Source organism: Sapajus apella, unplaced genomic scaffold (genome assembly GCF_009761245.1).
Source record: "Sapajus apella isolate SASKATOON/1434 unplaced genomic scaffold, GSC_monkey_1.0 scaffold2, whole genome shotgun sequence".
Classification (NCBI taxonomy): Eukaryota; Metazoa; Chordata; class Mammalia; order Primates; family Cebidae; genus Sapajus; species Sapajus apella.
This window is the reverse complement of record NW_022436942.1, coordinates 88,759,403-88,772,105: the sequence shown is the minus strand read 5'-3', so window position 1 is coordinate 88,772,105 and position 12,703 is coordinate 88,759,403.

Sequence of the window (12,703 nt, the reverse complement as noted above, 5' to 3'; positions counted from 1 at the left end):
AGGGTGAGGGGTGAAGAGGAGGAAGACATCCCAGCAGCAGTCTGGGTGCCAGAAGGAAGCCGTCCTGGGCTTAAATGCTGGCCAAAGGCTATTATTGAAAGGTTAACTCACATTCAGATGATGGAATCTGGCTGCATGTGGTGAGCTCTTGTATGTGTGTATTTTTGTGCCATATGCTCGACTTCCTTAAACTCACGGCATTTGATGTACTTCATGCAGTGGTTCTGAGCAGGGAGCCTACAGCTGGACCGCTGCCATTTAAATTCTGTGTCTGCCGCTCAGTACCTGTGTGCCCAGGGCTGGGCATGGGGTGAGGGGAGAGGTGCCTGGGGCAGTGCACAGGCAGGCAGACCCCTGAGCAGTGTGCCTTCTTAAATTCCAGGCCCTGGGCGCCTCGCTTTCCTTGTCATAGCCCCAGCCCTGGAGTGACCCGGAGCCTCATTTAGCTCTATACCTCAGTCTCCTCATCTGAGAAAAGGGGGTGACCGTGACACTCACCCCCCAGTGTTGCATTGTTGGGACAGCTGAGTTAAAAGACTGGAGGTATTTAGAAAGGCTCCTGGCACACGGCAGGCACTGGGCAAGCGTCAGCTGTCACTCAGCACACACCGAGGCTGCTTTCTCAAGGGCAGGAAGCTGGGGACCTTGAAGCTCTTCCTCCTGGTGGCCCCAGAGGTTCCGCACATGTGCTGCTTGGAAGCCACTGACTTTCATCATCAAGCTCCTGCTGCACCTGCTTTCTGGGGCTGGCCTGGCACTTGGGAGCCTCATCCTTGCCTTGCCAGCCTCTCCCTGCTGGACCGGACACTGGGAGGCTGGAGGAGGCTGCAAGAATGAGTGGAAGGGAAGGCCTGTTGCCCTGCTTCCCTCCAGTTTCTGCTTTACTTCCGGTTCCTGCCTCACTTCCTGCCTCTGCTTTACTTCCAGTTCCTGCCTCACTTCCTGCTCCTGTCTTACTTCCTGTTCCTGCCTCATTTCCTTCTCCTGCTTTACTTCTTTTCCCGCTTTAGTTTCTGCTCCTGCTTTACTTCCTGTTCCTGTTGTGCTTCCTGCTCTGCTTCCCGTTCCCGCTTTACTTCCTGCTCCTGCTTTACTTCCTGTTCATTAACTTCTTGCTTCTGGTTTACTTCCTATTCCTGGCTTACTTCCTGTTCATTGGCTTCCTGCTTTTGCTTTACTTCTTGTTCCTGCCTCACTTCCTGCTCCTGCTGTACTTCCTGTTATCACTTTACTTCCTGTTCCTTCACTTCCTCTTCCCACTTCACTTCCTGTTCCTGCTTTGCTTCCCGCTGCTTTGCTTCCAGCTTCTCCCTTCAGCTCCTGCTCTTGTCCTGCTCCTGGCACAGCTGCCCCATGGCACAACTTCCTGTTGGTAGCAGGTGGCGACCTTAGGCCTTAGCCCCCAGAATGAGGAAATGGGCGGGAGAAAGGTATCCCCTGGAAAGGCAGAAGGCAGGGACTCCATGCCATGGGGATGTGGGGATGCCAGGAGCCTCCTACCCTGCTAGTGGGAGAGAAAAATGGTGCAGCCACTTCGGAAAACTATTTGGCAGCTTCTTAAAGAGTTCAACAGAGTCTACCATGTGACCCAGCAGTTCTCCTCCTAAGTACTGAACGAGGAGAATGAAACACGTACCTTCACACAAAGGCTTTCTGCAGATGTTCCTCATAGTATTATTCCTAATTACTATTAGAGACTGCAAACAGCCCGAATGCCCATCTGCAGGTGCCCACCTGAGCAAGTGTGGCCAACACACCCAGGGACTCACTGCCCCTTAGTCAGAGGGGATGTGCAGCTTCACGCCTCAGCCAGTGTGGCCTCCGAAATACTGCATGACATGGAAGAAGGTAGATGATGCTTCAAGACTACATGGAGAGAAAATTTCTGGGAGAGGCAAAATGGTAGAGGCAAACGTAGATCTGTGGTTCCTTGAGGATGGGGGTGGGGATTGACTGCTGGGGGCACAGGGAAGCTTTCTGGACTGATGCAGCTGTCTTAGAAGTGGATTTTGGTGATGGTTGCTTCATTATACATTTACTAAAAGCCATCCAATGCCATCGTTACCATAGATCAACTTTATGTTCATTGTAATCCCATAAAGCTGCTTTTAATAAAGTCAGTGTTCAAATACAAATATTTAGGGCGATGGATATCCCAGTTACACTGATTTGATCTTCATAAACGATACGAATGTATTAAATGATCACATGACCATTGCACACCTGTTATGTGTTAGTTAAAAATCAGTTAAATGATCACATGAACATATGTACCCTTGTTATGTATCAGTTAAAAAAATTAAAGTTAAAAATAAACAGTGCCTGGCCAACATGGTGAAACCCCATCTCTACTAAAAAATAAAATTAGCCAGGCTTGGTGGCAGGTGCCTGTAGTCCCAGCTACTCGGGAGGCTGAGGCAGGAGAATTGCTTGAACCTGGGAGGTGGAGGTTGCAGTGAGCTGAGATCACGCCATTGCACTCCAGTCCGGGAGTCAGAGCAAGACTCCGTCTCAAAGAAAAAAACAAAACAACAAAAAACCATTGTTCCCTCTCCATGCAGGGCTTGGGACCGGGGCCTGCCCTCTCACGGGTGGGCGTTCGGGCGCTCTCTGTGTTGGCTCCCACAGCCTGCAGAGCGCGGGCTGAGCAGCAGAGAGCGCTCCGCCACAGCTCCAGGAGAAGCTGGCGCCCAGCTGTGGTTGCGGCTGCTTTGTCTCTGTGGCAACTGTTTTCTTAAAAACCTTGGGTGGATAGAATCTGTGTCAATCAAATCCCATTTTCTCCTTGACCTGCGTGACCTCTGAAGAGCTGTGTACCCTGCTGCTGGAGAGCTGCCCCTGGGAGTTCAGGCCTGGAAAGCCAGCCGCTTGAATGATTCACACACAATGGCACCTGTAGGGCGTCCCCTCCAGAGTGCTTTTGTGAGATGAGACCATTCAGGCCCCTGGAGGATCCCAGACAGCAGGGGCTCTGTGGTCAATGGGGGGATGAGACCGCAGGGCTGTGCTTTCCTGCACAGGTTTCCTGAGGAGAGGACTCCAGGGAGTTTCCCACAGTGCTCAGCGGCTCTGAGTAATCCTCCTGGGATGTGGGATGGGAGAGGGAACGCACGGAAGAGAATTCGTAGGTGACGGTGGCAGGGACAAACGTCTCAGCAGCCAGCTTGTCCTGAAGTGCTGTGGGAGTCTGAGCCCTGGTGGAATCCCAAGATTAAAAAGAAAAGAAAAGAAAAAACAGGCCGGGTGCAGTGGCTCGGGCCTGTAATCCCAGCACTTTGGGAGGCTGAGGTGGGTGGATCACCTGAGGTCAGGAGCTCAAGACCAGCCTGGCCAACATGGTAAATGCTGTCTCTACTAAAAATACAAAAATTAGCCAGGTGTGGTGGTGTGTGTCTGTAATCCCAGCTACTCGGGAGGCTGAGGCAGGGGAATTGCTTGAACTTGGGAAGTGGAGGCTGCACTGAGCCAAGATTGTGCCACTATACTCCGGCCTAGGAGATGGGCTAGACTCCATCTCAAAAAAAAAAAAAAAAAAGTAGACCCCCTGTACTACAGAAGTATACTCAACGCCCTGACAGTCATCTTGTTGCTGAGGCTCCCTTGATAAGATGTGGCTGGCCAGGTGTTGAAAGGGTTTCGACCTGGTTGGAACGTGACTGTGTCTACGTGAGGTGGGGGTTATTTTATCCTCGGGCGGTCCAGGCTGCTGCAGCATCCACGTGCCTGCTCCCAGGCGGTGGGACAGGATTCGGCAACTGGCTGAACGGAGGGTGGGCTGGGAGGACTGAAGGTTTGGAAGCAGTGAGGGTAACGACGCCACTGGCTTCCATCTTGTTAAGTGTGAGCTGCTGTGCAGACCCGGCTGGGGGAGGGCTGTGGCCGGCTTCCCCCGTGGTCTGGACAGAGAAGGGGGTTCGAGCTGGAGACAGACGGGGAAGTTCTCAGGGGGACGTGACGGCCGACCACCTGACAGTGGGGTCACTTCCTGGGGGACGCAAATTTATGTATGTTAAAAGAGCTGAGGGAGGACCCTGTAAAAATGATCCCAAAATCAAAGAAGACAGATCTAGCTAAAAAGATGGAGAAATCCACGTGGCCAGAGAGTAAAGAAATGGGACGATGCATTGAAAGCAGCTCTTCCTATCAACAATTTTTATGGCAATTCTGAAGCATCTAAAAAGGGGGAAGGAATTGTTCTGTAACACGGATGAGCCGCCACGTGGATTCTGCGGTTAGCGCTCAGCAGTATCCATCTCGCCTTCACTCTCTCCATCAGGGGATCCATCGTATTACTTTTTAACCCAAAGCAGCTTTTAAAATTCTAAAATTGGATTTTAGACCCAATTCTTTTTTTTTTTTTTTGAGACAGAGTTTCCTCTTGTTGCCCAGGCTGGAGAGCGGAGGTGCAGCCTCGGCTCACTGCAGTCTCCACCTCCCAGGTACAACTGATTCTCCCGCCTCAGCCACCGAGTAGCTGGGATTACAGGCAACTGTCACCACACCGGGCTAATTTTTTTGTATTTTTAGTAGAGACGGGGGTTTCACCATGTTGGCCAGGCTAGTCTCGAACTCCTGACCTCAGGTGTCCCACCCACTTGGGCCTCCAAAAGTGCTGGGATTATAGGCGTGAACCACCGCACCTGGCCAATTCTAACTTTCAATTGCACAATTGAAAGTTAACTCATGTCAGCATCCCAAAGTCTCTTCCACTCCCTAGGTAATAGATCAAATGTTTCTAATGGTAAGTGTCATAGAAATTAGCGCTGCTCACAAATAAAACACCTCATTTCAAGAGAGCAAGTGTGAACTCAGGGTAAGGAAATCTGTCCGACTGCACAGTGATTGAAAAAGCATGCCAACCCTTCTTTATGTGAACAGAAAATGTCTTGGGCCTCTTCAAGCTGGGAACCCACAGGGCAAACCTGCCTCCCATTCTATTCCAAGTCATCCCTCTGCTCAGAGATAGCTGCATATTGTGATTGCATCTTTTGGAAAGAGTTATCAGAAACTCAAAGGAATACAACCATCTATTTCTCACCTACCTGTGACCTGGCAGCACCCAGTGGAGGGGCCTTGCTTTGAGCTGTCCTCGCCTGTCTGGAAGGAACTAATGTACTTCTTACCTATTGATTGATGTCTGAAGTCTCCCTAAAATGTAAGACACGCAAGCTGTGTCATGACCACTCGGGCATGTCAGGACTTGCTGAGGCTGTGTCAGGGGTGGGTCTTCAACCTTGGCAAAATAAACTTTCTGAAGTAACTGAGACTTGTCTCAAATGTTCAGGGTTCACAGTTGACCACGGGACGGTCTAGGTAGCCAGCACTCACGTGTGTACAAGGTGCTTTTCTCAGCGCCCTGCATGGATTCACTCATTCAGGCTCACACAGACCTATGCAAACCAAAAATAGAATTCTAAGGCCCCTGCCCGTCTGAATGGGCCCTTCCTCTCAGCTGAGGGCATTCCAAATTGAACCTGAGAAACTAGCTCAGGCATGATGGATAGTGCAGGTCAGTCATGCCTCATTTTTCTTTCCCCCTTTTTTTTTTAAGATGGAGTCTCATTCTGTCACCCAGGCTGGAGTGCAGTGGCACAATCTAGACTCACTGCAATGTCCGCCTCCCAGGTTCAAGTGATTCTCGTGCCTCAGCCTCCTGAGTAGCTGGGATTACAGGTGTGCACCATCACGCGGCTAAATTTTGTATTTTTAGTAGAGACGATGTTTCACCATGTTGGCCAGGCTGGTCTCAAACTGCTGACCTCAAGTGATCCGCCTGTCTCAGCCTCCCAAAGTGCTGGGATTACAGGTGTGAGCCACTGCGCCCAGCCTTCCTCTCCTCCCGTTTGGAACCCAGGACAAGCTGCCCAGTATTTAACATCAATGCAGACACTAAGTCTGAAAAGAAACATGTACAGCCTATTGTCTCTGAAGCCTGCTACATGAAGACCTCATCCACTTCATGAAAGCTTGTTCTCCACAGCCCTTATCGTAACCAGGTGTTCCTTTCTATGGATAAGAACGCTTTCAACCTGTGAAGCCAGAAAACCTGAGACAAGTCTCAGTTAATGGAGAAAGTTGATCTTGCCAAGGTTGAGGCCGCAGCGGTGACACAGCCTCAGGAGGTGCTGAGGACCTGTGCCCGGGGTGGTTTTATACATTTTAGGGAGACAGGAAACATCAATCAATATGTGTAAGATGAACATTGGTTCGGGGTGGGGGGATTGGGGAGGGATAGCATTAGGAGAAATACCTACTGTAGATGACGGGGGATGGATGCAGCCGACCACCCCCGTGGCACGTGGATACGTATGTAACAAACCTGCAGTCTGCACATTTTCCCCAGAACTTAAAGTATAATAATAGTAATAAAAGATGAACATTGGTTCTGTCAGGAAAGGGGGGACAGCTGGAAGCAAAGGCAGGAAGGCTGAAGCTGAGAGGCGCTCCCAGGCCACAGGTGGGTGACACACAAATGGTTGCATTCTTTTGAGTTTCTTATGAGCCTTTCCAGTTGAGGCAATCAGATGTGCATCGAGCTCGGGGAGCAGAGGGGTGACTGAATAGAATGGGGTGGGTTTGCCCTCAGACTTTCCAGCTTGAGTTTTCTTAGTGATTTTGGGCCCAAGATACTTTCCTTTCACAAACTAGTTGCTAATCAGAACATTTTAAATTGAAGTTTGGCCTGGAAGCCCCGCCCCTGCTTGCAGAAGGAACCAATGGCAATCTCACAAGTGTTTGATGGAGGTCTTGTGTCTCCCCTAATATGCATAAAGTAGGCCGTGTCCCCACCTCCTGGGGCACGCGTTCTCAGCCTCTCCCAAGGGCTCTGTCATGGGCCTTTGTCATTCATGTTTGGCTCAGAATAAATTTCTTCCAATATTTTACAGAGTTCAACTCTTCGTTGATACCTGTGGGGCATCAGCACTCTCTTCACTCCGATTTCTGGATGAAGAAACTGAGGCCCAGAGAATTTAGGTGACCTGTCCAGGGTCCCACAGCTGGCCAGGGGCCATGGTGGGATTTGCCCAGAGACCAGATCTCTGGTCCTGCCCTCTGGCACCTGTCAGCACACTGTGCTGCCTCCCAGACAAAGTAAAGCAAAGAGGTGCCATTTTAAACACTCCAAGTTAGCTGTGGTCTGTGAAAACGGCCGAAGCTCCCTGTGGGCGATGCAGTGAGAGGCCTGCCCTTGGGAAGGTGACAGGTACATCCCTGAAGGCCGCTTGGCAACGGACTCAAGGGCCAGGAATGTGTCAGTTGATCCAGGCATTTTTGCCCCCAGGAATAAACTGCCGTGAAACAAGGCAAGAAGTGAAGCCGGTGCCCCACCCGAGGGTGTTCGCCGGAGAATTTGGCGGAGTGAAGCGTCATACAGCAGAAGACGCAGATCGTATAGGTTATGAAATGCTCCTGTAATAACAGTGTTCACAGGTCACGATTTAAAAGAAAAAATGATACTGTGGGAAGCGTTTACTCTGTAGAATGCATTAGGATACAAAACAGAATTTAGGAAAACAAAATAATGATCATCTTTGCCTGCTGTTACATGTGCATGAATACATAATAAGTATAATGTATGTACAGCCCTTAAAATAATAACATAAAATACATTGGAAAGGTGTATTTTATGTTATTATTTTATGGGCTATACATACATTATACTTATTATGTGTACCAAAAATAGCAGCAATGGTTATTTACAAGTAAGTTATTTGTAATAAGTATACTTATTATAGGTACCAAAAATACCAGCAATGGTTATTTCAAAGAAGGGCTTTTTGGGGTGAACTTGCCATTTTGCTTTGGGCTTTTCTGTGTTTTCTGCAAGGGGCATGCATTAATGTGTAAGGAATCTGAATGCCATCCTTCCGTTCTCACGGTGGTGGTTATACAAGAGATTGCAGCCGGCTCAAGCGTTTCCTTTTTTTATTCCGGGCTCAGAGGCTTCGAGGGAGCAAGCGAGCTGTCAGTGGGTGGCGCCGGAGGGTGGCGGTTGCCGCAGGCCGAGCTGAAGTCCCTGGTTCTCTGCCATCCATGTGCCGCTGGGGATTTGCAATTTCTGCACCTGTGTGGGGCCTGGCTCCCCAGTGGCTGGAGGCCTCCACGGAGCAGGGGGCATGCCAAGCTAGATTGTGACAAATTACTACCATCGCGGGCATCTAAGCACACCTTGGGCTCTGTGAAGCACAGCCAGAGCCAAGATGCTGCCCTTAAAAACCAGCTCATCTCAGGAGAGTGTGGAGCAAAGTGAAAACGGGAAAAGGCAAGGGGCGGAGAGGCTGTTAACAGTGGAGCGTTCTGCCAAGAATCTTCTGCCTCTTTTTCCTCCGAGTGGACAGAGAGGCTGGGAGAGTGGAGAGCAGAGATTGTTGGTCTAGAGCCTTTCCTGTGGAGGGAACAGGATGGAAAAAAGCAACCCTGAAAAAACAAGAAAAATAAAAGCAGCCCTGAGGACAAGGATACTCTAGGTCAATATAGCAGTCACGATGTCGCCGGGGGAGGGAGTGGGGCTTCCCAAAGATGCTCCCAAGTCCCCTCTCCTAGGTCCTTGGCCTCTCTTACCCTGATAATGGGGAAAGGGGTCCCGGAGGTGCGGTGAGCTTACTGTTGGAATAAAATATGGTGGACCCAAGGAGTTTTGCAGAGAAAGTGATTTATTAGGCAGAGAGAGAAACAGGGGGAGAGAGAGAGAAAGCTCCCACGCTGTTGGGCCAGGGCAATCTCGAGGGGATATCTGCCCAGGTGAGGAGCAGCGGATTTTTAACCCTGGAGTTATTCCCGCCTCATTCATGTTCTCGTCCAATGAGAGGAGTCCTTTCTAACTTCCTCTGGAGTGATTGATCTTTGACTCTGATACCGGATTGGCTGCTTGGCCAGCAACAGAGCCCCGCCTCCCAGAGCTTTCCGTGGGCTTTTTGGACAGAGAAGCCACGTGGATTCCTCTGTCTCGTCCGCCTGGGAAACCCAGACAAAGAGCTTTACATTCCCGGATGGGGAAGCGGCTGGACGCGTGGCGCTGGGAAACTCTTGCCTTTGAAACCACGCCCCTCGTGGGCCTGGGAAGAGGTCATTTTCCTTAACACAGTCCCTCAAAGAGACCTTGAGCTGGGCATGGAATCCAGAGATGTGGGGGTTCAGGCTCTCAGAAAAAATGGAGTCAATTTCTCCTCCTTAATGAGAATAGATAAATCTAGCTCAGCTAAATTTGCTTATTGACTACCTTGGAAATGATCATAATGATGATAATTGTAATTACAATTGCCACCAGCATTTATCGAGCCTTCCTGTGCTAAGTGCTTAACGTGGGGTATTGCATTTAAGCCCCACAGGTAGATGTGATTACCACCATCCCTGAGTTACAGACGAGGGCACTGAAACCAAAAGAGGTGACACGACTGTTCCAGGGCTACCCATGGCCAGGTCTTATTGCACACTTGATAGGAGCCAAGGAGAAGCAGTCAGGATAGGGCAGGTTATGCTGCTGTAACACACATACCGAAAACCTCAGTGGCTGAAAATGTTTATTTCTCAACCATGTTATATGTCCGTTATACGTCATCAGGAAGGCTCTGCTCCCTGTCCTTCCTCGGGGTCTGGGGGGAAGGGAGCTCCACCTGCAAGCACTCTTCCATGTTGGTAGAGACAAGGGAACGGGATGGTGACAAGCCACACACAGATCCCTAGAGCGTCTCACCTGAAGTGACACGCACATCACTGACTGCTCACAGGGTGTCGGCGGAGCAGGTCACATGGCTCTGCCTGAGTCAGTAGAGGGGGATGTGCATGAATATGCTCCTCTTGCAAGAAAGGGAACCAAGTATCTGGTTTCCTTCTTCTCCATAGCAGGGGTCCCCACTCTGGGCCACAGAGGGCTGCCATTAGGTCCTGCTCCGCAGGGCAGGAGGTGCACAGTGGCTGGCCATGACCACCTGAGCTCCACCCTGTCAGATAAGCAGCGGCGTTAGATTCCCATGGGGGCGCGGACCCTGTTGTGAACTGTGCCTGTGAGGGATCCAGGTTGTCTGCTCCTCGAAAGAATCTAGCGCCTGGTGATCTGAGATGGAACCCCTCCCCACCTCGGTCTGTGGGAAAAACTGTCTTCCACAAAACTGGTCTCTGGTGCCGAAAGTTTGGTCTCTTGCTCTATGGCTCCTATTAATGTGCGTTTGTTTGGAAAATGTGCCTTATTTTATTTGGCTTTACAACATGCTGTGTTCAGTACTATTACTTTTGTTTTATGCAAGAGAAATCAGAGTGTATGTAGCATACCCTAGCTCACACAGCTGCTAAGTTTAGCACGTATGGTTCAACCTTAGCTCTGTTCCAGAGACCGAGTCTATGGGAGACCCTGGGGAAATCACCTGTGGGACGCATAAGGCCCCTTGCATTACCATATTACTTTGGAATCATAATCTCAACCTAAATGATTATCTTTCAGTGGTAGAATTTTCAGTCTTTAAGCAGTAAGTTGTTGCCTGAGATGTATTTACACCAAGATTTCATCCTGGCCCTTTGGTCCCATTCTTTCCTTAGCTGCTTCTGCTCCAAGAGTCTGTCGGCCTCTCTTATTCTAGTGTCGTGTGTTTTAGTTGCTGTTGTTTCTGGATCACATCTTAAGCAGTAAGCATGACATTGACTGTTTTCTGTGCCCCTTCCTGAGGTGGGCTGGAGAGGATCTGTTTCTGGAACTTCCTTTCTGGATCTGTTGACAAACGAATCTCGCACACAGACAGTAAATATTTTATGCTCAGCTGGCTTTATAGTCACTATCACAACTAGTTAACTTTGCCATGAGAGTGCAGAAGCTGCCACGGAGAATAAGCAATTAGCTGTGTCAGTGTTCCATTAAAACTTTATTTATAAGAACAAGTGGTGGGCCAGAATTGGTTCATGGGCCACAGTCTATTGATCTGCACCTTATGCCACAGTCAACTTGTTTGGCCCCGAAAACTCTGAATCCCCCCATAGGGGTGATATTTCTACTCTCTAGCATCTGACCTGAAGGCTTTAGGGTCTTAACTGATGACATAAATTTGTGATGAAGGAATGATGTATGATCTCAAGGGCGCTGACATCAACTGGGGTTAGAATGGCCAAGTCCCTTTTGCCCATGTCAAGAGGTTTTCCTCTAGAAACTTGTTTTAGTCTTTTTTTTCATGCTGCTAATAAAGACATAACCAAGACTGGGTAATTTGTAAAGGAAAGAAGCTCAATGGACTCACAGTTCCACATGGCTGAGGAGGCCTCCCATTCATCACAGAAAGCAAAGAGAAGCAAAGGCACATCTAACATGGCAGCAGGCAAGACAGAATGAGAGCCAAGTGAAAGGGAAAACCCTTTATGAAAGATCAGATCTAGCGAGGTGCAGTGGCTCACACCTGTAATCCCAGCACTTTGGGAGGCTGAGGTGGGTGGATCATGAGGCCAAGAGATCGAGACCAGCCTGGCCAACAAGGTGAAACGCTGTATCTACTAAAAATAAAAAAATTAGCTGGGCGTGGTGGTGCGTGCCTGTAGTCCCAGCTACTCTGGAGGCTGAGGCAGGAAAATTGCTTGAATTTGGAAGGTGGAGGTTGCAGTGAGCTGCGATCTCACCACTGCACTCCAGCCTGGTGACACAGTGAGACCCTGTCTTCAAAAAAAAAAAAAAGAAAAAAGAAAGGTCAGATCTCATGAGACTCATTCACTCCTGCAAGAACAGCATGGGGGAAACCTGAATGATTCAATCATCTCCCCCGGGTCCCTCCCACAACCTGTGGGAATTATGGGAGCTACAATTCAAGATGGGATTTGGGTGGGGCACAGCCAAACCACATCAAAACGATTATGAAGAAGGACCTCCACTAAGAGCTGGCACACGTGGGTTTGGTTTGGCTTGCAGAGTTTTAAATTCACCTGATTTATTTTTGGTGGGCGTGGGCTCCGCTGTTCCCACAAGCCTCACTCCCTGCTGATGCCTCTGGCCTCCCCACAGCTATGGTTCCACTTGATCTGGAGAGCATGTTTCTTTTCCACCCCTTTGTGAGGTCTTGACAACAGGGAATCATCTTCTGGAATTCCTATCTCTTGCAGCCATAGGATGCTAAAACTCAGAAGGAAAATTCACCCAATCAGGATGTTTATATTTAGAGCTCCAATTAGCCACACTTCAAGAAGAGAATCTTGGTCATTGTAAAGCACACTCCAGGGACCCCAGCACCTCAGAAGGGTGTGGCTCTTCGCTCAGTTTGTTTAGCTCTGTTTCGTTGTGCAGACTGGGCAAGGTAACCTGATTGGTCAGGACAATTCTGGATCAAAGTGTTGCACCCAGAGCCCTTTTTTGGTGGCACAAGAGCCCAGGCTTCTGGTCCCAGGGTGTTTCAGGTGGGCACCAGCAAGTCAACGGCTGAGGGCAATGAGTGTTCTAGACTTGGGGGCTGGTTGGAGACAATCTGCTAGTTTATTTTCTCCGAGAGGAAGATTTGTGGGCAGTTCCCACAGTAGAGCTAGATTGAGATGATCGTCCTTCTGTGTGACAGCTGCCACACAGGCTTGACCAACAGTGGGGTTCTTGCTCCTGGATTTGCAGCCAAGGAAGCAGGGGTGTCGGCCAGTGAAACGTGTGATGTGAAGATGCTCAGGACTGGTGGGAATGTGCACGTGAGCATGCTTAGGACGTATCCAGGAGATGTGCGTGTGAGGACTCCTCGGACTCTATCAGGGA